This window comes from Eublepharis macularius, chromosome 1 (assembly GCF_028583425.1).
Source record: "Eublepharis macularius isolate TG4126 chromosome 1, MPM_Emac_v1.0, whole genome shotgun sequence".
Classification (NCBI taxonomy): Eukaryota; Metazoa; Chordata; class Lepidosauria; order Squamata; family Eublepharidae; genus Eublepharis; species Eublepharis macularius.
This window is the reverse complement of record NC_072790.1, coordinates 251,113,929-251,140,472: the sequence shown is the minus strand read 5'-3', so window position 1 is coordinate 251,140,472 and position 26,544 is coordinate 251,113,929. Positions and strand designations below refer to the sequence as shown.

The 26,544-nt window shown below is 49.5% G+C and overlaps 1 long non-coding RNA gene across 1 annotated transcript; it reads left to right on the top strand.

Annotated features, from left to right (window-relative positions):
* The first annotated feature begins 13,115 nt into the window (after positions 1-13,115).
* LOC129329079 (uncharacterized) lies at positions 13,116-14,284 on the top strand. The gene is made up of 3 exons (XR_008596916.1): positions 13,116-13,376; positions 13,697-13,748; positions 14,107-14,284. It is a non-coding gene; the product is annotated as an uncharacterized LOC129329079 (long non-coding RNA).
* The last annotated feature ends 12,260 nt before the right edge of the window (positions 14,285-26,544 follow it).

Genomic DNA, 26,544 nt, shown 5'->3' with positions numbered 1-26,544 from the left:
GCAATTGTTAGAAAGGTTTAAATTGGACAAAAAATAATGGGGATTTCAGCAAGAGAGGACAGAGTTTGAAAAAGAAATATGTACCAATGATGATCATATAATTAAGAAAAATGTATAAACTGTTATTGAAATTTGATATGGAGGAAGAATCTGTCAAAGCATATATGACAAAATGGGCAAAGAATTTTGGGTATACTATACAAATGGATCAATGGGAAAATACGTGGGTTAAGGGGCTCAAATCCGGCAGCCTATCAGTTGCCCTTTAGGGTCAGCACAGGGCAAAGAGGCCAAGGCCCTCCCATGTTGCTGTCTCCCAGCAAGTCCAGTTTATGGAGCGATGTCCTCCCAGTTCTCAATATTCAATTCAGCAAAGCCTTGTGCCTTTCTGGATCCTGAAAGTTCAGGACAAGTCCTACACCAAGAGCCCTATTGGATCCAACCACTGAGTCCTGCTTCCCATTTCTCACGCTGGCCAGTCAGATACTTCTGAAAAGACAGCAAACAGGGCAGGAAGTCTGCCCAGCTTGCCTCACCCTTTCTTCCTTTAGTGATGACTATAGCAACCCCAAAAAGCCACCCAAATGTTGCTTTCTGCCAACATCTGCACATGTACAAATGGTACTATCAACTTTTTTAAAAAATCTCATACTAGGTTTTCAAAAATATGTGGGCTATACTTCCTAACTTTCTGCATTGCTCCAATCTGATGCTTCTGGAAGGGGGAGTTTGCACAAGGCAAAGCTGGTAATTTCCTTGGCTCAGTGCTCTCTGAGGCCCACAAGACAAGTCCCAGTGACGTGAAAAGAGCGTCACCTGGCGTTTCCTGGGAGAATGGCCTCCTGCTTCCAGACAGTGACTGAAACTGGAGCTGATTCCCGGCAAGAGGTGGTCCTTCCCAGCATGCAGAAACATGCATGGGATGAAATAAAGCCCGGCCTTACTCTCCCAAGCCAGTGCTCACAGCTGCCAAATAGTTAGCAAAGGGGAAGCCACAGTAGCCTGGGGCCCTTCAGAGACCATCTCCTATGTCCAGGGCTCTCAGGATTCTGTGAACTGTGTGTTAGTTGCAGAATTCAGCCTGCAGTTGACGATCCACCTGCTGCATTTCTGTCTGTCTCAGTTGTTTAAAGGACATTCGTTCTGCTCAAAGAAACATGGACGACCTAGACAAAGGCTGTCCTTTAGCTGCCAGTAGCTCTGCAGGTGAAAAGAAAGGCAGTTCTACTTGTAACTCTCGAGGGCTAAGATGTTTGGGACCTATTTGCCTGCTATTACACACTGCCCAAGGCTGGTCTCTGCATGCTGCACCCATCCATTCCACAACAGCTTCTCCTGCACTGAGAAAGACATACGATTTATTAGGGGAGGGGGAGAGAATCACTGCCCTACTGATACTCTGTTGACAATACACAGTAAATGTTGCTAGATCTCAAGAATTGTAGGCAGTGTTTCCTCTTCTAAGAGGAAGAGACTTACACCCCAAAAGGTTTTGGGTGGTGTAACAGAGAAACATGAGGTCAGCGGAAGACATGTTTCTGAATGAGGCGCTGTTCTACTCCTTTGTTTCTTTACTGGACAGAGACAAATCCTCTGTCTCTGTGCAGTGCACTGACTCATGCAGAGATACAACAAGGGACTGAATGCGATCAATTCTGCCACGTCTCAGTAACAAGTGTGAATGAGTAAGTCAGCCCCTCCCAAAGCAGAGATGTGAACGGATTACCCACCCCACACCCTGGCTGAGGTTGATTGGAAAAGGTCGAAGATCAGTACATCAGACAGAGACACGGAGACTTAGCAGACAGCCTCCCCCCAGTGTATGGGTACTCTGGGCTCATGGAAGTGCTTCACTGTCCTACCACCACACGACACATACCAGGTGCCTGGCAATTCCAATCACCATAGAGTCGCCACCTCTGGGTTGGGATATTCCTGGAGATTTGGGGATGGGGTCTGGGGACCTTAGAAATCATAATGCCATAAAATTCACTGTCCAAAGCAGCCATGATATCTGACGAAGGGAGCTTGGACTCTTGAAAGCTCATACCCTGGAAATCTAGTTGGTCTCTAAGATGCTACTGGTCCCAAATCTTCGGGGGTTTTCTCCAGAGGAAGAGATCTCTGTGATCTGGAGATCAGTGGTAATTCCAGGAGATTTCCAGGCCCTCCAGAGGTTGACAGCCCTAAATTAACAAGCTGTAGGAAATGAAGCAACTTCTTGCTGCTTACACAGAGTTTTAACAGGACAGCCCCAAGGTAAGGGGGGGCATTCCATGGGAAGCAAAGGACTGCTAGACTGTACATGAAGCTGATTCACAGCAGAGGTGGGACAGGAAAAAGAAAGTACTTCTTTTCACAACTCATAGTCAGCTTATGGAACACCCTGACACAGGATATACTGCCGGTCCATAGTTTAGTTAACTTTTGAAAGGGTTTGGGCGTATTTTAAATGTAGCAAGAATGCTTAGAATTATGGAATGTGTACAATAATAATCATACCATTCAATTTATATACCACACTTCAGGACAACTTAACACCCACTCAGAGCGGTTTACAAAACATGTTCCCCATAACAATCACCCTGTGAGGTGGGTGGGGCTGAGAGAGCTCTGAGGGAGCTGTGACTGACCCAAGGTCACCCAGCTGGCTTCAATTGGAGGAGTGGGGCATCAAATCTAGTTCTCCAGATTAGAGTCCCACCTCTCTTAACGACTACACCAAATTGGCTCTCCCTGGAAGAGAAAGGCACCAAGACCACAATACAGCTGGGGAGCTGGGGCTGAGAGGAGTGGCTTACCCAAGGCCACCTACTGAGCTCATGGTAGTGGCATTTGAACCAGCAGAGTGCTGATTCGCAACCGAACCACTTAACCACTGTGCTACAGTAGTAGATGGACAAAAAATGTCAAGCGGGGAAGCCAAGCTTCATTCTTCCCCGCACACACACACACACACTGCATAGTTGTTAAGTGGTGAGCTATGAATCCCAACAGTGGTTAAAAGGTTGGGTTGCAAATCAGCACTCTGCTGGTTCAAATCCCACTTCGGCCATCAGCTCAGTAGGTTGCCTTGAGCAAGCCACTCCTCTCAGCCCCATCTCCCCAGCTGCATTGTGGGGATGAATAACAATGGCTTTGTTCACCGCTCTGAATGAAAGAATGAAATCCAGCCCTCAAGTCAAAGTTGACTTATGGCGACCCCTAGTGGGGTTTTCAGGGCAAGTGACTAACACAGGTGGTTTGTCATTGCCTGCCTCTGCAACTCTGGTCTTCATTGGAGGTCTCCCATCCAATTATTAACCAAGGCCAACCCTGCTTAGCTTCTGAGATCTGAAGAGATCAGGCTCTTCTGGCCTAACCAAGTCAGGGTCACACCGCTCTGAGTGGGCACTAATTTGTCCAGAAAGATGGTATATAAGCACATTGTTATTATTATTAGGCGCTGCTGTAGCCATAGTGGTTAAGGGATTGGGCTGCAAATCAGCTGATTCAAATCTCACTATGTCCATGAGCTCGGTGGGTGGCCTTGGTCCATCCACTCCTCTCAGCCCCAGCTGTATTGTGGGGATAAGAATAACACTGACTTTGTTCACCACTCTGAGTGGAGAACTAATTGATCTAGAAGAGTGGCATATAAGCCCTGTTGTTGTTGTTGTTTTTGTTGTTGTTGTTAAGGGAAGAAGAGATCAGGAGCATATTGGACCTCATCCAAAGAAAGGTTCAGCCCAGCTTCAGTGAGGTTTATTCTCAAGTAAGCATGCATTGGACTCTGGCCAGGGTCACGCTTCAGTCCTACTGAAGTGAACAGAACAAGTTTAATCATGAGTTACTAGCTCCTATTGGGTGAGGAGCGACTGATGTTTCTCTGGATCGGAGCCAAGAATTATTCCTTTCCACAAAATTAGCAGAAACTGGCTTGTCAAAACAGCCCTGAAACTTCATATGGGGCAATCCCGTGCAGAGATACTCCAGTCATTGAATACATAGACTGCATAGGATGGTGCTGTTAGAAAGGGTGGAAGGGATGGGGGGAGAAGTTAATTTGGAAGCAGGCCCAAGGCTCACCAAGAGGACAGGTTTTATCTGTCCTTTTCCTTGCAAGTCTGGGAGGGAGGCAGGCACCTCCCACAGGCAGAGACTCTTTCGCTACAGTCCCTCTGTTCACCCTAAGACTGCTTCCACATGGAGGTTTTACTATCGTTTCTGCCTAAACTGGAGCAGAGTTTTTGTGGGTAGTTTTCATGAGCATCCACACAACGTCAGACTCTAATTGCTCACTCTGTGTATTCCCCCCTCTTTTGCTCTGCTGCCATCTCTACCATGCCTGGTTTGGTAGTGACCACTTTGGAAAGATCAGAGTTGAAGCACCTTTGCATGTCGTGTGGAAGGGAAGGCGTGCATTTCTGAAGGGCCCGTGCACATTGGTGCCATTTCCCTTGCCTCACTCGCCCGTGGCTGCCATTTCCCCGTGGCGCCATATCGCTATAGGGTTTATGAGGGGAAACGTAACTGACATCGTGCTATAGCGTAAGATCAGTTGTTGACGCACACGTGTAGCTTAACTACAATATGTCCATTGCTGATTTGGGGGGGGCAAATTGCCTTCCAGTTGCACAGGGGGCTGGGGCAACTAAACTCTGTAGGAAACTACCACGTGGATGGTCCATGGCATAAGTATTTGCAGCGCCAACAGGTGGAACATGGAAATGATCACTGTGTAGCTACCCTCCCTGGACATTTTGATTTTATTGTAGAGTTGATGGATGGTGTGTGTCACCTTTGGGACCCTCCCCTGCTGTCCACCCCTGCTTCTTTTGCTGACAGTTCAGATATATCTGATCCAGCAAGTCAGTTTATGATGCAACTGGTGTTGGGACACAGCCCTTCGGATATTTCAGCTGCACCCCTTGCCATTTGCAAGGTTGTAGGCGTTTCCCTCCCCCTACAATACATTACTTATTAAGTTAAACACACTATGGTGCATGCATGAACTGCCCAAATTTTGGAGGAGTAGCCGTGCATGCAAGGCTGTCGCAGCAAAACCAACAGCACCTTGTGAGCACCTCGAACGCTTCCAGATAAGCCTGAAGTGGCCTGCTTGTTTTCTGCAAGAGATAAAAGGGCCTCCGGATGCAGTTGTCCTCAAATGCCTTTATCTGGGGTCCTACTATGGAGGAAGAGAAGTAAAGATTTTTGAGTACCAACTGGCTTTGTAGACTGCTGCTTTGGGGGGATGCTCTTGAAAAAGCTGTTCAAAACAGGAGACAAACTGGCAACCTGTTGAGCGTTTCTCCACGGCTTGGAAACCTTTCCGAGGCGAAGTGTGTGGGGTCTGCTAGGATCTGCTTCCCGCTGGAAGTTGGGCGTCACGTGGACACTCCTCCTCTGTCTGGATTCTGCTTCTGACTAAGACACAGAAAGAATTGCTACTGAATGCTACAAAGACTACTTTAGATTGGTTGTTGTGGGTTTTCCGGGCTGTATTGCCGTGGTCTTGGCATTGTAGTTCCTGATGTTTCGCCAGCAGCTGTGGCTGGCATCTTCAGAGGTGTGGCACCAAAAGACAGACATCTCTCAGTGTCACAGTGTGGAAAAGATGTAGGTCATTTGTATCTACCCAGGAGGGGTGGGGTTGAGCCCACTCAGCCCAGTTATAGCAAACTTCTACATGGAACATTTTGAAAAAACAGCTCTAGAATCAGCACCCCAGAAACCTAGTGTATGGTTCCGGTTTGTGGATGATACATTTATCATTTGGAGCCATGGGGAGGAAGAATTGATGGGGTTTTTGAATCATCTCAACAACATCCACCTGAACATACAATTCACAATGGAGAAAGAAATCGAGGGAAAACTCCCATTCCTGGATACCTTGGTCATCTGCAAAGCAAACTTTCAGTTAGGTCACAAGGTCTACAGGAAACCAACTCACACTGATCGGTACTTACACAAAAACTCCAATCACCACCCCCGACAGAAAAGAGGCATAATGAAAACATTAGTGGATCGCGCAAGACGCATATGTGAGCCGCACTTTCTCAATGAGGAAATTAATCATCTAAACCACGCACTTCAGGCAAATGGCTACTCCAGAAATGAAATCCGAAGAGCAATCAAACCCAGGATGAATCAAACAACCAAGGAAAAACAGTCTCCTACAGGAAAAGTGTTTTTGCCATATATCAAAGGAATTACTGATCAGATGGGAAAGCTTATGAAAAAGCATAACCTTCAAGCAGTATTCAGACCCACCCGAAAAATACAACAGATGCTACGTTCAGCAAAAGACAGTAGAGACCCCCTCACCTCTGCAGGAGTATACCGTATACCCTGCAGCTGTGGACAAGTTTACATCGGGACCACAAAGCGTAGCATCCAGACAAGAATAAAAGAACATGAAAGACACTGCAGACTTGGACAACCTGAAAAATCAGCAGTGGCTGAACATAGCCTAACTCAAACAGGGCACAGTATCTTATTCCAGGACACCAAAATACTGGACAACACTTCCAACTACTTTGTCAGACTGCACAGGGAAGCCATTGAAATTCACAAGCATAAGCAAAACTTCAACAGGAAAGAAGAAACCTTAAGAATGAACAGAGCATGGTTTCCAGTTCTGAAAAACACCAGGCTAACAAAACATTCTATCCCTGACAATAGCCCTGCAGAGAAGATTAGCACATCAAGTACCAATCCATATGCAAAAGAACCTCCTCAGGATACAGTGAAGCCTCCCGCCATTAGCATTCCACACCCTGGGAAACTCTTACAGGATGACTCAGCTCAACCCCACCCCTCCTGAGTAGATACAAATGACCTACATCTTTTCCACACTGTGACACTGAGAGATCTCTGTCTTTTGGGGCACACCTCTGAAGATGCCAGCCACAGCTGCTGGCGAAACGTCAGGAACTACAATGCCAAGACCACGGCAATACAGCCCGGAAAACCCACAACAACCATCGTTCTCCGGCCGCGAAAGCCTTCGACAATACTACTTTAGATTCTTTGGACTCTCAGTCTTTGGCCAGTTGCCTTATTCATATTGATTAATTGCTGATGCAATATTATTATTTGGTGGATGTGAACATATTGTAATATTTATTATTGCATATTGTTATTTATTATATAGCACATTGCACTTTCTGATGTTGGTCATTATAACATAAACATTAATTTGGATGTAATTAGCGAATGATGTATGTACTACTTTTAAGTTTCAGGCTAGCATTCATTCGCGGCAGGTCATTATCTGGTATACTCCGCAGAACCCTTTTGTTTCTTGGTACAAATGCCTCCCAGCATACCGAGATAAGCAGGCCCATTATGCTGGAAGCAAATGTCTATGCATCTTTTTACTTAAAGAGAGAGATGATGATGGCACGAGGACAGCAATGGCGACAGAGAATTGCAGAACTGCATTCCAAAGAAACCCATGAAGTGGGTTGACATAGTAGGCAAAGTGCTGATATTGTAGGCAAAATATCAGTGATTGTTACTTTTGTGAAGATACTGTCAAGCTTGCTGAAAAAATATTAATGGATTTTTTTACTGTGTACTCTTTGAAAAAGATGGAATTTTGAAACGGGATTAATCTAAGGCTCTAGACAACCTGTCAGAGGACCTGAAAGAATACATCTCTTCATATAGGACTTTTCACAGCCAGTTGTATTTGCCTCCGAGAGAGCTTTTTGGACTTTTCCTTGCCACCTGGATACACAGTGCTTATGACCTCTGTATATAATGGTTTGTGTATACTGATACATATTTGTTTGATTGCTGCTATATTATGCACTTTCACTTTTTAAGAATGAGCAATAATATGTAAGTTTACTACAACACCTTAGCAATAGCACTTTATGTATACTTGGATAGACGGTTACTCATATTATAGCACATGTATAAATTGTAATTCCAGCAGTGATAGGAAGTCCTCATATTCTCTTTAGTGTACTATTAGGTATCACTGTATATGCTATTTAGGTTATATATAGTAGCATTAAATGAGAAAATTACACAATTTTTCTTAAAAGGTTTATTAGTTAGTACCAGGGCTTTTTTTCTGGGAAAAGAGGTGGTGGAACTCAGTGGGTTGCCCTCAGAGAAAATGGTCACATGGCTGGTGGCCCCACCCCCTGATCTCCAGACAGAGGGGAGTTTAGATTGCCCTCCGCGTGGTATGGAGGGCAATCTAAACTCCCCTCTGTCTGGAGATCAGGGGCTGGGGCCACCAGCCATGTGACCATTTTCAAGAGGTTTCGGAACTCCGTTCCCCAATGTTCCCCCTGAAAAAAAGCCCTGGTTAGTACACATGAGACTCCTTGCTTTTGTTGTAGGCAAAATATTGACAGAGTCACAGCAACCACTGAGGCCACAAACACCGTTTGCTTGTCCATTTCCCCCCTTCTGTTGAGAGCTTTAAAGATCACAATCAGCACCTTGAAGTGGTCTGGAGCTGGGAAGGGAGTGGGAATCCATTTTAGTTCACTGCATTTTGCCGCATGAGCAAAGCATAGTCATCGCCTCCTCCCGCCCCACCAGCTGGGTCCCAGCCAAGCAATGCCACAGGTGCTTGGATTAGGTCTGGCTGGTGGTGGGAAGAGGCGAGCCAGGAGGTGTGGCCAGTTGTTTTCCCATCAGCCCTTGAAAACTTCAGTGGTTCCATGACAATCAGCAATGGCAGACAAATTTCTGCGGAAGGCAGCCTGACCTCCTGCGCCCGTCTTCCATTGCAACCACAAGGGCTCCTAGATGAGTTCTCAAGGTCTGCTGTAATGGGAGCTCTGACTCTCAAAAGTTCACACACTAGAAATCTAGTTAGTCTCTAAGGTGCTACTGGGCCTGAATCTTGAAACACCGCAGAGATTCATAAAAGTCACGGTGGGGGTTTTCTGCTGAAGAGTCCTTTGGGGAAATGGTCTGTGGAGTTTTGAACAGCTCTGTCCCAGAATGTTTTACTATTATAACCCCATCAACAGCCTCCAAGGGCATATGTGTCAGCGGCTGCCTCCTCAGCAGGTTTTATAGGGCAATTGTTCTCCTTTAGTATCGGAATGGGCTCAAATATAAAACTTACAATAGGGCGGGTTTGCAAGAATATGTAGGATCTAAAACTGAGGGTGGATGCCTGGTGCCAAAGTTCCTTTTCTACTCTGGAAGCACTTCGTAGCTAGCGATAATTATAAACATACAAAACTCCATCTGAAAGGGCCCCGTGATACTTCTGTGGTGTATTTGCTAGATCACAGCATGCTTAAGCATGACATAGCTTTGGGTCTCTCTACACTAGACATCTTACATGGGGACACTCAAGTGAAGGGAGACGCAATGTTAGCCAGGAAGTGTAGTTTAAAAAGTCAGAACCAAAGGTTCTGTCAATTTCACCTTTCTGCAAGAAGGTAGAAGATGAAATTAACAAACTCTCTGAGGAGCAATCTCTGCCAGGTCTTTTTAAATTGAATATAAATAGAATTTTGTTGTTTTTGTTATAACACTATTATAACAGTAACTTGTTATTATAACACTAACTTGTTCACTGCTCTGGGCGAGGCACTAATCTGTCTAAAAGAACGGTATATAAGCGTAGTTAATATTATTATTACTTTTCCCCAGTAGGTTTTATGTTATGTGAGACCGAGTGAGGCCTGAAGACCCAGGCAGAATAATAAACAACTTTATTTAAGAAGTCTAGTAACAACTGGCCTTCAAAAAATGTAGAATAATGAGAACATTAAAGGTAGGTTAATCAACAAAGCAAAAACCCTAATATGTCTATCTAGACCAGGGGTGGGCAATTGTTTTGGCTCGGGGGCCACTTTGTGGGAGCGGAGGTTAGCGGAGGGCCGCACCTTTTAAAATGATTGCATTCATTAGTTAACTTTGCATTTCAGAAAAGGTATAAATTGTATCATAAAAATCAGTAAATATAAATTAAATCAAATAGTGGTAGTTTTATTCAATTTATTTATTGTGCTAATTTCATATCGCGCACGGGAAGGAAATCTCGGTTCAAGGTGGATTTTCTGACTGTCTTGGCGGGCCACAAAAAACTCTGTAGCGGGCCCACCCCTGATCTAGACTGTTCCTAGTTGTCTCCTGGCAATTGGCTTCAACCTGACTTACCCCCTTCTGGATGAGAGACCCTACAGCAGCCTCTCCCCAGCTCTGCTCCTTTGGAGTGAACACCCTCCCACCTTGGGCGAGGTGTTTTATGCCTTCCACCCAGGCACCACCCCCTACTCCTCTATTGGTGAAAGTCCCCCCCCCAAATCCCCTATTAACCAATCACAGGGTCCAACGGGGGCCTGGGAAATGTAGGCCTGGTAGTCATGCTAGTACAGGCTTCCCCAGAGCTGCTAGGACTCACTACACAGGCCCAGCTCATAACAGGTGAGTAGCCATGTTGGTCTGTAGTAGAAGCAACAAATAAAGCAAAGGAACAACCTGCCAGGGGATAAAACACAAAATCACTATGTCTAATGCCGAAATATATATTAGATTTCTTTTTTTTAATGTATTACTTTCTTATATGAAAAGTGCAAAGTGCTGAAAGTGCAATCAAAGAAGAAGAAATGTCATAAATACTGTCATGTATTGACTTAGCTTCTGCCTGAGCTAAGGCTCCTGAAGTCTGCATTACTATTGGTTGTTTTCCGCCGGCAGCAGCCAATCAGTGCTATATAATAAAGACTAATCACTGTACTGTAAATAAGTTACTTTGTATATAGTTAATGCAAACTAAGGATTCTAGTTATGTGTGCCTATTGGTTGTTGCTTGAAAAAGGGGCGAGGCTTGCATGTATATAGTTGGCTCCTGTTGAGCCTGTCTGTATCTGTCTGCTTCCAGTTTCAATAAAGCTGTTACTATGAGCTGAAATCTCAATACTTAATACTGGCAATGAGAATGGGATGCAGGGTGGGTAGGCAGCCCCATGGCACTGAGAGCTGAATCACTCCAGGAGGGTAGGCAGCCCTGCAGTGCTCAGAGCTGAATCACTTGCTGGCAAGCAACTGTTGCCTCAGCCAGGCTGGCACTCATTCCCTCTTTGCTCCAGACCACTATATGACATGGTCGCCAAGGGCCAGTTCGAACCGTTTGACGCAGCCACTGAGGACTGGAATTCGTACATCTCCCGGTTTCAGTTCCACCTCAAGGCTAATGAGATCACAGCGCTGAGCATGGGAAGGCCACATTCCTCAGCATCTGTGGCTGATCTATTTTCAAAACTGCCTGAGCTTTAGTGGCACCAGAAGAGCTTGAAGAGGCGTCGCTCGAGACAATCAAGGCCAAGCTGAAAGATCACTTTGCGCCGGAACCATTCAGAATAGCATGCCGCCACGCTTTCTACAAGCGTGACCAGGCTCCGGGAGAAATAATTGCTACGTTTGGCATGGCACTGTGGTAGTCAGCACAGCTCTGTGAATTCACCAACCTTGAAGAAGCCTTATGCGATCGATTGGTGTGCGGCCTCCGGGACAAAAAATTACAGAGACAACTCTTCGCGAAAAAGAACCTCAACTTCAAAACGGCCTACAAAGAGGCCATTGCGGTGGAAGCAGCTGACCAATCCAGCAAAGAGGTGCAACAATTGCGAAGTCCAACCTTACCTAAGAGGGCGGAACAGGCCCATCATGAGAGCCTCAACAGTGACTCAGAAGATGATGATGAGGTTCACTGAACTTAAGCGACGCGGCCCAAGCTTTCCGAACTGCAAAGCTATCATGGGTAACCCTGTGCCAGCTGTGGGGGAAACCATGAGCGAAGGTCCTGCCAATTCCACAATGCTGAATGCCAGGCTTGCAGGAAGAGGGGGCACATCACACAGGCCTGCAGAGCTACCAAGTGAGAGTCCCCACTGTAGACTCCACACCGACTCCGTGCCAATGGCAGCCGGCAGAGAAGGGTTCTCCTCGGCCTGAAGAATGCCACTTCCATGACCAAGTGTTCCAGCAGGACCATCGTCCTGAACACCAAGTTGGCCCCCAAACAAAAGATCTGCATAAGGTGTGCATTGAAGGGACGCCGTGCAAGATGGAGGTCAACTCCGGGTCAGCACTCTCGATCATCTCCATGGAGATCCTTCGCCGAGTGTGTCCCAGGGGGAAGACCCCACAGCTCGAACCGTGCAATCTAATTCTGACAGACTTCTATGGTCATCGGGTGCCAGTAGCAGGTGTTGGCATGTTCTCAGTCAGCTACAAAGACTTTCTTTCTTTTTTTAAAATTTTTATTGGATGGGTTAACAAACATAAACATGATAATCATTATCATTTTCCACCCCATTGCATTTTCCCCATCCTTTCCCCCCTCCCTTATCTAATGACTCCCAACAGTTTTCCATACCCAACTTAACCTAAAGAATATATACTATAAATTCTTAAAATCTATAATAATATGTATAATATATATCTATCTAATACATACTAATTTAGTCTATTTAGTTGTATTACTTATCTAACTTAGGAGTATACCAAATATGTAAGTATATAATAGGTACATATACTAACTACAATATATATATATAATATACTAATCCTTAAATACCTATTATCTATATTATAAATCTATTGTTTCTAATACATCACTAAACTATTGTATATTCTCCCTTTTACCTATTCAACCTTATTATTCAACCTTATTACTTCCCATATGAATACACTGTCTTACTCTTAACTTTATAATACTTTAATACTATAACTGTATACTAATACAATAAAATATAGTAAAATATACCCCCTTTTAACCTTAAGTAAAGTTCTATCTCCCGCTTAACAGCTATCCAAAGACCATAATTTCCCCTTCATGTCCCACTTTTTCTCCACATATTTCTTGATTTTTTCCCAACGGGCAGCCCAATCCTAAGAAGGGCACGGAAAGTGAACAGGAACCGAACTAAGGCTTGCGAGGGCGCATCTAGCCCGTACGCCCGCGTAAGTGGCCTTCCGCCCGCGCTGGGACGCGGCGCTGGCCCGCCGGCGGGCCAGCACCGGTGCAAGCCACAGGCGCCCGGGCGGCGGCGCAGAAGTGGCGTAGAGCCCTACGCCGACGCAGGGGGGGGCGGGGAGCAAGGCGGGGTCGGAGTTAGTCCGCTCCCTAAGCTCCTCCAGAAGCGGGAACGCCCACAGCGGCGCAAAAAAGCTACGCCACGGAAAAAGAAGGCGTAGCCCATAGGCGTCCATGGAACGGCGAAAAATCAGCCCCCTCTCTGAGCGCCTCGCCCCGCCCCTATGGCCCGAAGGAGCATAGGATGAGAACTATCCCGGGGACCAATCAGCGTGCGCGCCCGGCATGGACGAGCCCCCCTCTCTGCACCCAATCACCTGCGACCGCGTCCTACAAAACATCCGGCCAGCACCGCCCAAACCCCCAGGTAAGTGAGCACTCGGCCGGAGGCTCTGCCCGTCTGCTGAGTGGCATTGCCCCTTTGAAAACCGAAACGGGCTGAGGGCATTCACATTGGCAGGCGCAGAATGCACTCAGGGGACTTTGCGAAAAACTGGGGGAACTTCGCATAAAGGGGAAGAGGTGCCTAACTGCCTAACTCTCTTTCTACCGTGATAGAAAGAATGACTCCACAGCTAACTGATGCATGCTAGTTGCTTCTAACTAAGCACAAACAAACTAACCCTTCCGTGGCAGAAGGGAATGACACTTTGCAAATTAACCGCATGCTCTCCCGTTTCCTTGCAGGTGCCCTGACTCTTGCGCTCCCACCTGGTGATGACCGACAGAGCGCTGACAGGTAAGGAGGAGGTGGGGGGGCATTCCGCAGATTAGTGCAAACCGCCCATTCACCTGAACCCACCCGCTCACTTGCCGCTTTGGGTGAGGCCCAGCAGGGGTGGGGGGCAACCATGCCCGCCCCTGGCTGCCTCAGAGGCAGGCGCCTCGAAAACCACATGTGGCCAGGTGTTTGTTGTGACCAGCTCATTCTCTCCCTTAAAGGTAAAGGCTTGCCAAGGCCGAGTGCATCCTCACCAGACCGTCATGCATCAGCTGCTGCCCTCGACCATGTGCAACCCCCCCCCGGATGGCGGAGTGTGGGGCTTGCCTTGCCAGTGGAACGAGGCAAAGCCCACACGTGTCTTTTTCCCCCACAGGCACGTCCAGGGCATGGCTGCTCCCCCGCGCCCCGCCCTCCCCAAACATCTCTGACGGACGGTTGGCTGCAGCCCAGGAAGCACCGTCGCGCCGCGGCCTGCATCCCAGCCCCGCCCCTCCGAGCGGGAAGGAGGGCTGTGTGGAATGCTCCGGCTCCCTCGCCAGCCTAAACGCAAGCCCGCTCTTTCCAGTGCAATAAAACGAGATGTACAACAACTGTTTTCTGTGTCTGCGAGTCTGACTTCGTCCTCCGCCCCTCCCCCAACACTCCCGTCACATCTCCCCACCTGCACATTGCCACAAATGTATCCGACACACCCCGTCTTGCCTCCCCGCCCCCTCCCTCCTCCTCCCCCCCTCCTCCTCTGTATTTGACCAGTGTCTGTACCACCCATCTGCTGAAGAGAACTTGATTCTCAGAAGCCTATGCCACAATAAAATTGGATAGTTTTAAAGGTGCTATGGGACCCTTTTTGAATTCGCTACCACAGGCTAACACGGCTAACTCCCCTGCATCTATGGCCAGGTAGAGGGTTGGGGCGGGGCATGTGAGCGGGGAGGGGGATCAATCCCCGGTGGGGAGAATAGCTGGCACCCGATAAGCAAGGGAGAGGGTGGTGCGAGCTGCCGCTGCAAGGGAGCGGGAGATGGCAGGGGAAACGGTCCACTCGCGGGAATCCTAGCCCCCACCAATGGAGAATCCAGGGTGGTGGCAGGCGGATGCCATATCCCGGGCAGGAGGTCTCGCGCGCCTGGGGAGGGTCGCCCCCATCGCAGCCGCAGCCCCAGCAACACAGTCCCATGAGCGGCCGCCTCCCAGAGTGGGTCCAGCCCCTCGGGCGTCTGCAGCAGCCCCATTGGTCATTCCACCCCAGGGCGTCCTGCCTCGCATCCAATCCCGTGGAGCAGTTGCCAGCCTCCCACGCCAACAGGCCATGGTTGTTGGGAGGGGTGGGGTGTGTCCGAGGCTGCGCGTGGCTCCGCCCTGGCTCGGCGCCGTCTCCTGCGTTCAGCAATTGTGGCCACTCGCGTTGCCCTGCCGGGGGGGGGAACCACTCCGAGGCTGCCAGCCCCGCCAATCCTGCAGGGAAGGCCGCTGGCCCCGCCCACAGGGGCAGTGGAAGAGCGCATCAGCTGCGCAAAGTGGCTAAAATGCGGGAGCCCGAGGCCTCCCGGCTGGCTGCCACAGCGTGCCCCTTCCCCGGCCGGGCCATGCAGGCTGGGTGGCCACCCCAGGCCCGGGAGGGCCCCCTGATGGCAGGTTGCGTGACTGCCCCAGCTCAGGGCGGCATGCCAGGCAGGGCAGGTGCGTTAGGGCAATATGGAAGACATGCCAGAGCGGCCCCTGGCCAGTCCTTGTGCATCCTAAGCCCCCCCCCTTGGAAGGGATGCGCTGTCACCGCGGGCCTGGTCATGCACTCATGGTGCCAGGGCAGGATATGGCTGGCAGTTCACCAAACTATCGCAGGCAGACACGGGTCCATGTGTAGATGAGCTTTATTCCCAGTCCCACGGCGCAACGTACAGCCAGGCCCAAGGGTTCACGTCCCGCAAGGATGCACTTGAGCAGCACAGCATCCCCGCAAGGGAAGAGGGCCCTGGGGCCATAGGAAGCCAACCACCACGGCCCCCTCCCCTCCAACCCACAGGTCTGAGACGGGGGGGGGGCCTGTGCTGAACCTATCCATGAACTATGCAGCTGCCAGACAGAAGATAGGGAATTGTTACATCTCAGACCCTCCAAGGTCATGCCGGCGGGCGGTGTAGTTCGGTGGGCAGCACAGAAACACTATACCCACAGCGGTCCCGGCTGCATGGAGGGCGACGGGTGGCGGGAGCAGTGGGCGGCCAGGCTCGGGGCCCAGCTCATTGCCAAGGCTGCCGGGAATGACCTCCTGGCAGATGAGGGTGCAATGACTGCACGGCCAGTTTACCTGGAGGAGCTCTTCCCTGGCCGTGCGGAGGAGGCCCACCTCATACGAGCGTGGCTAGACACGGCGCTGTGCGAGGTGGAGCATGACCTCCTGGAAGAGGAGGTGGCTGCGGGCCCCGCGCGCAGTAAGTCAGGGTCCTCGGCGCCATCCAGGGAGCCTCCTCCGCTGCCACAGAGGGCAGGCCATAAGGGCCCGGAGGCGTCCCAGCCACTTCCGTCGAGGCGCAGGTTGCAGGTGCTTGCAGCAGATGCCGGGCTGCCACCAACGGGTGCCCCCCCTCCCTCTCTCCCCCCTCTGCAGGGACCATCAATGACAGGTGGATGGCTGCCATGGACCGGGTTCACGGGGCATTCCAGCAGGCGCGGGCAGCGGCACCATGTGAGTCTCGCCAACAGGAGGGGCACGGGCATGTGGGGTGGGGCGGCCTGCGGCCGCGACAACAACCCCAGAGCCCACAGGGGCCCTGACGCTCCCATCCCCCACCTCTTGCCCCCACAGCGGCGCCCGCCCGGAGCCCCTCGCCAGATGAGGAGGAACTTGGGAGGGGCTTCACCGCCTGGTCTCCACCCCGCTACCCGCCACCCGCTGAAGACCCAGAGGGTGACCCAGTGGAGGGGCCTGGCAGGAAGCGGCCGAAGCTGGAGCCCGTCCCCGCAGACGGCCGGGCAGCTGCCGATATGCCATCCCAGGCACAGGCATCTTGGACCCCAGCCGGGCCCCTGCTCTGTAACGGGGATGCCGTGGCGGGGTCGCTGGCCTCCCCCTGCTCCGACGCGCTACCTAGCCCTCACCCTCCTGGCTGCTGAGGCCGGGGTTCTGGGTTGGCAAGCTGCTCTCTGGGCGCCTGATGCGGCCCTGGAATCGATTGGGAATAAAGCCAAGTTCATTAACCGCTTTTCCCGTGCAGCCCGTCCATGGGGGGCGGTGGCTGCTGGCCGGGGCGGCTTTCCCATGCTCTCTACATGCAGGGGTTGAGGGAGCGGGGACTCGGAGGGGCCGCCTGGGACACCATAGGGGCGTAAAGGGCGAGTGTTTGGCCGGCCGAGCCCCCCATGGCCAGGCATGGCCCTCAGCGCGCAGCATGCCACAGGTGCTCCGCGACCCTGTCTCGCACAGCTCGGTCATGCTCCTGGGGCTCTGCCGGGGCGTCAGGAGAAAGGCGACCGGCGGGCGGCAGCCAGGGGTCCTCGCCTGGGCCCTCTGTGGCTGGCAAGGGGAGCTGCTGGCGCACGGCAATATTGTGCAGCATGACACAGGCAGCCACGAGCTTGGCGACGGTGAACGGCTGCATGGCCAGGCGGCCGCCCGTGTGATGGAGGCATCTGAAGCGCATTTTCAGCTGACCGAAAGCACGTTCGATCACCATCCTCGTGCGCCGGTGGGCCTGGTTGTAGTTGGCTCTGTCGGCGGGCTCATCCGCAGGGTATGGCGTCAGGAGGTAAGGCAGCAATGGATAGCCACGGTCACCTGCAAGGGGAGGCGGAGTTAGGATCTCCCTTCCCATCCCCGTCCCCTCACAGCTCCCCCACCAACTCCTGACCTAGGAGCCAGCCTCTCCCCTCAGGCCATGATGACAGGAGCCTGTTCAGGCCGGAGGTGGTGAAGATCTGTGCGTCGTGGACGCTTCCCGGGAACTTGGCAACGAGGTCCGTGAAGATCCCCTGGTGGTCACAGGCTGCCTGGACATTGATACTGTAGAACCGGTGCCGATTCCTGTAGACCTGCGGCTCCTCTCTGGGAGCGCATATGGCCACATGCGTGCAGTCGACTGCTCCAATCACATTGGGGAAGCCTGCAAAGGAGGAGAAGCCAGCCCGGATGGGTGCCAACTCTGCCTCCGAGGTGGGAAAGTGGATGTGCTCGCGGATCCGACCAACTAGGGCGTCCAGGAAGGCATGCAGGCAGCGGCTGGCGGATGACTGGGAGACCTCCAAGGCCTCAGCCATGACTCCCTGGAAGGAGCCGGTCGCAAGGTAGCGGAGGGACAGCAGGACCCTCTGGAGGACGGGGATGCCCCGGGGAGCCGCAGCTTGCCCCTGAAGGGCGGGCGCGAGCTCCTCGCACAGAGCCTGTATGGCTGCCCTGTCCAGGCGGAAGCGGTCCAGGCAAGTCATGTCGCCCAGGAGCAGGGATGGCACCCTGGCCTGGAACCGGCGGCGGCGTCTGAGGCGGCGCCGCCTGAGGGCCGCTCGGACAAACACGGCTGGCAGGAGGTGGCTGGTCCGGATGGCTGGGAGCCGCGGCGGCAGTGGCGGGCACCAGGCGGGGATGATCAAGGTCCTGCCTGGAAGGAACGCAGGTTGAGTTTCAGCACCCTGAACCCCCCCCCCACGCACAGCAGCAGGCCTACCGGTCTCAGCGGCCCGTTGCAAGTGGTGCTCAGGAGCAGGTCCTCTGTCCGCTGCATGGGCCGTCCCAGCCACCCTTCCCGGTCCTGCACCCCCTGTGCCCTCCTCCATCTTGCCGAGGGGATGGGTGAGCACATGACTAGGTGGCTGGTTCCCACCACTTATCTCGGGGACCGGACATTCCAGCGGGCACTACCCCCATGTCTGCTGAGAGCACTAGTGGCGGCGGAAGCCAGCGCCAGGCAAACTGGACAGAGGCCGAGAGAGTGCTGCTTTTTGGGCTCGTGGTGGAGAATGCGGAGGTCGCCCTGAGCACGCACAGGGGCGCCTCGTCCCGGTCTCGACGACGGGCATTCTGGCAGATGGCAGCTGACAGGGTCTCGGCTGTGGGCAACGCGCCCCGCACTGCTCACTCGGCAATGAAGCGCTGGAATGATTCTTTCGGGCCCGCGCGCAAACGAGTGCGCCTCCTCATGTCTCAGGGGGTTCCTTATGAGCGGGCCCTTGACGAGGGGCTCCCAGGCCCAGAGGCGGTCATGCGAGCGGTCATCCCGGAGGCGGTGGTGGGCGGCCTGGGCGTTGAGGTCCTGCCCGGTTAGTATTTGTGGATTCAGGGAGGCGAGGGGGGGGACGTATGGATCGTGGCACATGTGTGACAGGGCCTCTCCCGTGAGTAGGCACGGCCCCTGAGGGTCCAGACCCAAGCCAGGCGGAGGCAGAGGCAGTGGAGTCTGTGCCCCCCCTGGCAGAGAGCGGGGCCCAGGAACAGGCAGCCCTTCCACCGCCACAGCAAGCCCCTGCTGCCAGCGACGAGGAGCCTCAACCGGGCCCGTCGGGGGGCATGGATCCGGAGCACGGTATGTATCTGTGGCCCTGCTGCTGGTGGGGCCAGGGACCGGCTCGGCCGCCGGCCTCGGCCACACATCCAAGGCCACTCATGGCGCCGACCGGTCTCAAGACGAGGGGTTGCGGCCGCAGTTGGAATGGGTGTGCTTGGCCCGGCTCGGTGGCCTGTGGCAGCCCATGTTGGGCCGCTGCTCTTCCCTCCCTGGGGCCTCTTCCCACCCATGTCTCGCTCCAGCAGGGACCATGCGCCTGGAGATAGGCGGGGAGGTGATTGCCCAGCTGCGTGAGCTGCCACCCTCCCGGAGGACCTCTGCTGCCGGAGCGGCTCTCCTGCAGTCGCTCGGCTTCCCTGTGTCGGTGGAGGGTGAAGGTGGCCCTGGGACTCCGCCGGTTCAGGACACCTCATCGACAGAGCCGCTCGAGGAGCTGTCCCAGCCTGCAGCACCATCCCCTCCAGCCCCCCCGCCCCCGGGTGCCATGGGCCGTGTGCGGGAAGGACCTGGCTCCGCCTCTGAGGGGGAGGGGCCCATGGAGGGGATCCTTCCAGGCGCACGGGCTCGCGGCCCCCGCCCTGCCCAGCGGCTTCCCCCGACACTAGCCGCAATGTGGGCGGCGATCGAGAGGGAGCGGCTAGAGGTGCACGCTGCATGGGAGGAGGCGAACAACCGCGGCCGGGAGTTCATGGCTGCGGTACTGGAAGTGGGGGAAGGGGTCCGTGCCTCTCAAGTCCGTGCCGAAGCCCTGCTCGGGCGGCTCGTCGCCATCCTCGACCCTCCGGCCCCACCCGCTGCAGCAGCTCCACCCGCCCCAGAGGCACCCCTCCCTCGGGCCCAGTTGCGTGCGAGAGGCCGGGCCCGTGGACGGCCAAGGGGGTCCGGCCGCCGGCCTCGCCGGTGACCGCCGCTGCCGCCTTGGGGGTGGGGTGGGGTGTTTTGCTGCACAGACGGCTCTCCTACACGCCTCCCCTTCCTCACGTCTGCTGGGGGAGGTGGGATGATATAATAATAAAGGCTGATTTCTGTGCAATGGGTGTCTGTGTTCTTTGCCTTGGGATGGGGACGAGGGGGCAGGCCCGCTGTGTCTGCCTCTTGGTGGCGGCCTCAGGCCAGCCCTCCCCTTCGGCACCACTTGGGGGCTGTCCCCTGCTGCCAGAGACTGGCTGCTGCCCTGGATTCCTCATGGCAGGGCGCCTGCCAGTCCCATGCCAACCTCTCTGGACGCGGCCGCCAGGGACTTGGTGCTACATTGGGCAAACGGGGGAAAGTCTTCTCAGACTACGCCCACCCCTCTCCTTCCCGACTGCGAGCCCCGCCCGACACACGAGCCGAGGCAGTCTGCCAGCATGGGCGCGGTTTGCCTGCTGCTCTGGGGCCTGGCCGGGATCGCGTGCTGCCCATAGGCTGCGCCTTTCCTGGCCCCTCCCCCTGACGCTTGTCAGGAACAGCGCCCTTTGGCTGCGCCTGGCGGCGGCCGTAGATCAGACCCGCCCACAACACTTTCTGGTTCTCCAAAATTGCATCTCTGCGCCGCTGCAGGCGCCGCTGCGGCCACACTTTGCTGGCACAGGATCCGGCCCGGCGGCGCCGCCACACCACCAGTGCAGCCGCGTCGGCGTTGGGGCCGGCCATAGGATTGCGCTATTAATGTATATTCCAATACTTCTTGCTCTTTCAATTTCCTCGTTAGTTTGTCCATTTCTGCCATATTCAGAACTTTCACGATCCAGTCTTCCATAGATGGTATCTCCTGAGTCTTCCACAACTGTGCATAACACATTCTGGCCACCGTGATCATATAAAATACCATAATTCTGTCCATTTTATAAAAGTCTTCTAGGTTCATACATAGTAACAACAATTCCAGGGTTTAAATTACATTCCTTTGTAAAATATCCGACATAACCTTAACTATATCCCCCCCAGAACTGTTTTGCCTTATCACAAGACCACCACATATGATAAAATGAACCTTCATGTTGTTTACATTTCCAACATTTATCAGACATCTGACTATTACCATTGGCCAACTTCTTCAGTGTTAAATACCATCTATACATCATTTTATAAACATTTTCTCGCACCGTGGAGCATGCTGAAATTTTAACTGTATTTTTCCATAACTTTTCCCAAGCTTCCATTGAAATTTCCCTATTACAGTTTATTGCCCATTTAACCATCTGAACTTTAACAACCTCCTCTTCTGTAAATCATTTCAATAATATCTTGTATATTTTAGAAATAATTTTCTTCCCCCCCTGAAGCAGGCAGTTCTCAATCTCAGAATTTTGTAGCCTAAAACCATTTTTCCTTTTGTCCTTCTCATACAAATCTTTCACCTGCATATATTGAAACCATCCATATTGGAACGGCAATTCGTCATTATCTTTAAGCAAATAATTGTTTTGTTTTATCTCAAGAATTTCTTTGTATGTCAGCCACTCTTCGCCTGCATATTCTGTTCTTGGATTTACTACTTCAGCAGGAATAACCCACATTGGTATAGTCTCTTCCATATATTTCTTGTATTTGGTCCATACAGCAAACAAGCTTCTTCTTACATAATGATGTAAAAACATAAAGTCTGCTTTTACTTTGTCATACTATAGATATGCATTCCATCCAAATAGTTTATTATATCCTTCCAATGCTAACAGCTTCAAATGCTTCAATGTCAACCATTCCTTTATCCAGTCCAAACATACCGCTTCATGATATAATTTAAAGTTTGGTAATTGTAAACCTCCTCTTTCTTTTGCATCATACAGTACCTTCATTTTAACTCTGGGTTTCTTTCCAGCCCAAACAAATTTTAAAATCGTTCTCTGCCACTTTTCAAATTGTTTACTATCTTTAACAATAGGTATTGTCTGTAGTAGAAACATCATTCTTGGAAGAACATTCATCTTAATTACTGCAACACGACCTAGCCATGACAAATTCATTTTGTTCCATTTATTCTTGTCTTTATCTATTTGTTGCCATAGCTTGTCATAATTGTTCTTATATAAATCAATATTTTTCGCTGTCACTTCCACTCCTAAATATTTAACTTTGTTCACTACTTCACATTCTACCTTGTCCATCAACTCCTTTTGCTGTTGTTTAGTCATATTTTTACACAATATTTTGGACTTCACCTTATTTATAACAAATCCAGCTAAATCTCCAAAGTCTTTCATTTTCTTCATCAATTTAGGCATGCACTCTATTGGATCTTCCACTATCACCATTATATCATCGGCAAAAGCTCTCACTTTATATTCAAATCCTTTTGTCCTCAGTCCTCTTAATGAATTGTCTTCTCTTATTTGCCTGAGTAAAATCTCTAATACCATTACAAACAGAAGTGGGGAAAGCGGACACCCTTGTCTTGTTCCTTTTCTTATTTCCAACTTTTTTGTTACATCCGAATTAACAATTATATTTGCAGATTGACTTTTATATATTGCTTTTATTGCTTGTATAAATTTCTCTCCCAACTGCATCTTCTCCATTGTTGTAAACATAAACTCCCAGTTCAAATTGTCAAAAGCTTTCTCCGCATCCACGAAAAAAACCCAACCTGCTTCCCTGGACTTTTTATCATAGTACTCAATGGCATTCAGCAATACTCGTAGGTTATTTTTTATTTGTCTTTCCGGTAAGAAACCAGCTTGATCTTCTTCTATAAATTCCACTAACCACACCTTAAGTCTTTCCGCTAATATCTTAGCAAATATTTTGTAGTCATTATTAGTTAGAGATATTGGTCTATAATTCTTAACATTACTTAAATCTAATGCCTCCTTCGGTATCAATGTAATATTAGCCTCATTCCATGTATCTGGCATCTCTGCCCCCTCCAATATCTCATTCATCACTTTTTGCATCAGTTGTTTTAAATCCTCTACCATCACTTTATAAAATTTTGCTGTAATTCCATCGGGTCCCGGAGCTTTACCCACTGTAGTAGCTTGTATTGCTTGCACCACTTCCATTGTTGTTATTTCAGCACCAAGCTTCTCTTTCAGCTTCTCCGGCACCTTAGGTAAATCAATCATGTCAAAATAGTCTCTTATCTTTTCATAGTTCACTATTTTTTTCTGATATAGTCTTGCATAATATTTATAGAATGCTCTCTCAATCAGTCCTTGATCATATAATTCCTTCCCCTCTTCCATAATTTTACTTCTTTTTCTCTCTTTTTCTTCAATTGCCAGGCCAAGTATCTCCCTGGTTTATTGGCTCCTTCAAATGATTTTTGCTTCATTTTCTTCAATTCCCACTCCACTTCTTTATTTTCCATAACCCTAATTTGTTCTTGCAATAACTTTATTTCATGCAAAAATTTCTTTTTACCTGGCCTCTTTTTTAATTGCTGTTCTACTTGAATAATTTTTTCCTGAATCTCTTTTAACTTCATTTCTTTTTTTTTGTCTCTACCATTTAAATCCATCAACACACCTCTAATTACTGCTTTATATGTATCCCAGACCTTATGTGTTGACACTCCTTTATCAACATTACATTGAATGAAAAACTTTGTTTCTTTTTTAAGCACCTCCGCACATTCTGGGTCTCCCAAAAGATCCTCATTAATTCTCCATCTCCGTTTCTTATTTCTCATTCCAAATCTCCACATCACAGGATTATGATCTGAGCTAATTTTCGATAAAATATCAGTCTCTTTAGTAAATACTGCCAATTCTTTAGACGCCCAGATCATATCTATTCTAGAAAAGGATTGATGGCTAGTTGAAAAGAAAGTATATTGCTTCGATTTAGGGTTGTATTTTCTCCAAATATCCTCTAAATTTTCTTGTTCCTGAATTTCAAAAAATGACTTTGGTAATTTCCCTGCCCTTACTTTACTTGATGGTGAGCTTTTATCCAACTGTAAATCCACAACTCCATTCATATCTCCAGCTACAATTATATGATCATAAGTCCATTGTTCCATTTGCTCTCTAAAGTCTTTAAAAAATAAATCCTTAGAACCATTCAGTGCATATACTCCAAGTATCAACTTTTTTTGGCATTACATAAAAATTCCACAGCCAAGTATCTTCCGTTTTTATCAGAAACTATTAATTTGGGCTGCAATTCTTCCTTAATATATATAACAATTCCCCTCTTCTTTTGTTTTGTTGCCGAAACAAATTGTTTTCCTAACTTCTTATTAAATAGATATTTAACATCTTGATCTCTAATATGAGTCTCTTGTAAGCAAATCATATTCTTTGTTTAGATAGCCAATGTAACACAGCTTTTCGTTTAGAGGGTGAATTGAGTCCATTAACATTCCATGAAATTAATTTGTACTCCATAATTATAATCTACTTGAACTAGGAAAGTCTTTTCCATTCTCAGCTACAAAGACTTTCATTGCCCCCTACGTTTGGTTGTTGTCAAGGGATGCCTCACAAGTTTGCTGGGACTTGATTGAGGTGTTGGGCATCCACGTCACCGGAGTCCAACAAATCAACCAATCAGACATCAAGGCACTATGTGCCGAGTTTCCCGCCGTATTTGATGGCTCGTTAGGGCACTACACAGGACCGCCAATCTCCTTCGACCTCAATCCAGCAGTACCCTCAACCCCTCTGAAGGTGCATCGAGTACCCTTTGCCCTCAAACTGCACATCGATGAGGAGCTAGAGAGACTGATCACCCAGGGGGGCCTGTAGCCCATTTTGCACACCCGTTGGGAAAGTTGGAACCAATGTTGCCTTCATCCCTCTGGCCAGAACTGCAGGGGTATCTTGGCTCAAGTTGCCCCTGGTCGCCCAGCTTTCCCATGCATGTGGGTGCTTTGCAAGGGCTTGCTCTCGATTAATCTTTCTGCATCTTTCTCTTTCCTCTTCTTGCATTTTAAATTGATACCAAATGCTGTTGAAAATCCTCACCAGGTAAGAGAAGTATCTATGGTAGTCAGAATTTGACTGGTGGGGCTGCTTGTCTCTTTGGGAAACTAACAGTGTATGGCCTGAAGCACAAGACTGTTGAAACTCCAGATTGTTCTTATACTTGTTGCAAAACAAATATACATTATTGTTTATGATTTCACCTTACTCTTTTTGTAATGATTTGTTCAGTCCATTTTGAAAGGCTGCAGAATGATGGATGTTCTTTGACACTGGTCTATAGATTCCCAGTGGCCAACATTCAGCTATCTGGAGATCTTTTAATCTATAATCTTACTACTACAAGTAAATACCGGCTGATCCTATTTCTGGGCAGCAGATTGGGTAATTTCTGACAATTTGCTCCTACAATTCACTGGTTCACAATAGCAAATCTTATCTCTGGCTGAGTTTACATGAAGTGCTGCCAAAAGACAAAACAGAGAATTAATAAGCAAGCTGAAAAAACATGCAGTATGTGTGTGCAGAGAACCAGAAAAGTGTGTTTTTGAAATGAAAGAAGTTTTTTGGCTCTTTCTCCTTTTATTTTCTGTTGTTGGTTTACTGTTTTATGCTGTTTTTATCTGCTGCTGGTTTCTTTAAGATCTCTACATCCTTAATGTTTTTCTCTTGAGCTATATGGTTTTCTCAATTTCATCATAAGAGGCTTTGAACTCAGTGCTAGGCTCTTGTTCCACCTTCCCTATCCAACTGAAATGGGTTTTTTTCTGTGCACCATCATGCCACTGTCCACTTATTGTGTTTTTCCCAAACCAGTTTTTGCTACAGCTTTGCTAAAAATAAAAAATTAATAATAAACAAATCAACAATTTCAAGATGCTGTTCAGCAATGGTGGAAAAAAAGTGTGAAGTGTAGGGTAGACAGCATGAATTTTACGTCTTGGGTGGGTAGCTGTGTTAGTCTGTGGTAAAAGCGCAGGATTTGGGGCCATCCAAGGCAAAACGAAGATGAAGAGACAAATGGTGCAAAAGAAAAATAATCTTTAACAATTATACAACTTCTACACGAATCTGGAAGATTTCCCCTGATGAATCTGCACGCGAAACACATAAGGGCTCTACAATTATTAAAGATTCTTTTTCTTCTGCACCATTTGTGTCTTCTTCATTTCACAGGGAAAATAAAAATCACCGTCTTGCAGCAGAGAAAATAACACCATCCCATTTTTACATTTGCCTATCTGGGCTACAGGTAAATTGTAACACATGTCCTGAGTAGAGATGGGCACGAACCAGGAAAAAAATGAACCATGCGGTTCATGGTTTGTCAAGTTTCATGAACCATGAACTTTCACAAACCTACCCCAGTTCATGAATCGGTTTGTTTTGGTTTGTGAAAATGTCATTTCCGGGCCACCAAATCACCACTTCTGGGTCAGCAGAAGGTCTGCAGGAAGTCCATCCCGT